This window comes from Echinops telfairi, unplaced genomic scaffold (genome assembly GCF_000313985.2).
Source record: "Echinops telfairi isolate 266 unplaced genomic scaffold, ASM31398v2 ScPeMD7_7469;HRSCAF=8507_0, whole genome shotgun sequence".
Classification (NCBI taxonomy): Eukaryota; Metazoa; Chordata; class Mammalia; order Afrosoricida; family Tenrecidae; genus Echinops; species Echinops telfairi.
This window is the reverse complement of record NW_022111372.1, coordinates 48,812,817-48,814,810: the sequence shown is the minus strand read 5'-3', so window position 1 is coordinate 48,814,810 and position 1,994 is coordinate 48,812,817. Positions and strand designations below refer to the sequence as shown.

Below are 1,994 nucleotides of genomic sequence, written 5' to 3'. Positions count from 1 at the left end.
AAAGGGTAATCTGTTGGGAAATGGAATTGTCAAGAAAAATGCTCCACCCTGAGAGGGCCTGTCATTTGGCCCCATTACTGTAGCTTGCCAATGTAATGTATCATCCCCACAGGACCTGCTGGACCCTGTGCTGATGGGCTATGCCAAGTCTGGTCACTCAATTCCTGGTGGATTCTTTTCAGAGCCATCATATGAGGTCGGAGGCGGAGGCCCCTGGGAAGGGGTGGGAAGTTGGGGTGCATGGGTTTGGTGGGACTGGCTGAGACCCTCTAGGCTCCTGAGCTGGCAGCAGTGGTAATCCTGCTCTGCTCTTTATAGATCTAAGTTTGCCCCCGTCTCCACCCCCCTCTTGCCCTACAGGAAGCAGGTTGAAGTGCATACAAGTTTCGGTTTCTATTCCTGGAAACCACATGACTTCCCAAGGAGGGGAGTATGAGCTGGGTTTCACACTGTTCTTCCTGGTGTGAGGGTTGCCTGGGGTGCAGCAAGCATTGCAAGAAGGTGGGGACATCCCTGGAAGCCCTGCCCCTGCATAGAGGCTGCCCTGGTACCAGCAGAGGACAGTCCTTATAGCCTACTCGCACTAAACTGCATCCTGTGATTTTGGCATGGAATTCTATGCAAAGCCAATGTTCAGGCTCCGAGGATGTCTGGCCCACAAATTTAAAACACGCCCTCATGGGCGCCTGACTTTTCCTAGCACCCATCTTTATCCACCCACATCCAATTCATCTTCTGAGTGAGGCACTCTTCTGCCCTTCCCTCAACATCTGCCCCTGTATCTTTTCCTAAGTGCTGGCCATTGCAGCACCCCTGTTTCCTGTTGCTGCCCCTTCCTGATTTTTGGATTATTCTGTTTCAGGATTATGTGGCTTCGAAATTCTTTTTTACCTCTGTCTTTCCAGCACACCGCCCTTCAAAGTTTATCATGAATAAAGGCAGTGACACCTTCCCTGTTCCTGCTTGTAGGCACTGGGGTCCTGTAGGACAGATATGTCCACTGGTAGGTCCCTGAGTTCACAATGCCACTTCTCATCTGGGGCTTCCAGACTGTAAGCCTTTGCTTTTGGATCCTCTAACTATTCTGCACTCATTCTCTGAAAAGATTATTTCCTTCTTGCGTCCCCCTCAGGCTTTTGCATCCCTATGAGGGAGTGAATCATCTCCCTGCTGAATCCTGGTACCTAGAGCAGAGTTTGGCAGGTGGTAGGTGAGACCTCATCCTCAAGCTTCTGCACTCCCTCTCTCACTACCCAGACGGGAGACTTGCTATTGTCTTTAATGAAGAGACAAAGGAGAACGGACAACAGTTCCATGCACTTCAGCCTCCAAACCTGGGCTCTGGGTGTCAGTGAGAATGCTGGGCTTGAAAGTGGAAGCTTCTCTCAAACAATGGGGGTTCAAGGAAGAACACTGGACTGCACCACACGGGGGTGAAACAACAAGGCAGCAAGGGGACAAAGCAGTGACGCCCCCATGGAATACCAGCAAAAATAGATTTGGGGCCAGGGTGTGGTACCCCATCAGAAAACATTCCTAAAGGTCAACAAACAGACCTGGAACTATTTATAGGCTTTTCTTTTTGTTATTGGGGTTTGTTGTTATTTTGTTTTCTTTTGTTGTTTTGATTTGCTCCGTCTTGTTTTTGTGATCATTATTGTCTCTGCATGTCTACCTAGATGAGATAGGCTGGATAAACAATCCTGAAGAGAAAACAACAGGACCAACAGTTCCGGGGGGAACACTGGAGAGGGGGATACAGGGGAAAAGAAGTAGGTGTTAACAAACCCAGGGACAAGGGAACAATAAGTGGCTGAAAATTGATGGCGAGGAGGTTGTAGGAGGTCTGGTAGGGCTTGATCAAGGGCATTATAATCAAGAGGAATTACTGAAACCTGAATGAAGCCCAACCATGATAGTAGGACAAGAGGAAAGTAAAAGGATGTAGAGGAAAGAACTATGAGGCAAAGCACATTTATAGAGGTCCAAATACA

The 1,994-nt window shown here is 48.6% G+C and overlaps 1 pseudogene; it reads right to left on the bottom strand.

Moving 5' to 3' along the window:
• Window positions 1-188, bottom strand: part of LOC105979036 — a 2,115-nt pseudogene extending 1,927 nt beyond the window's left edge.
• Window positions 189-1,994: the final 1,806 nt, after the last annotated feature.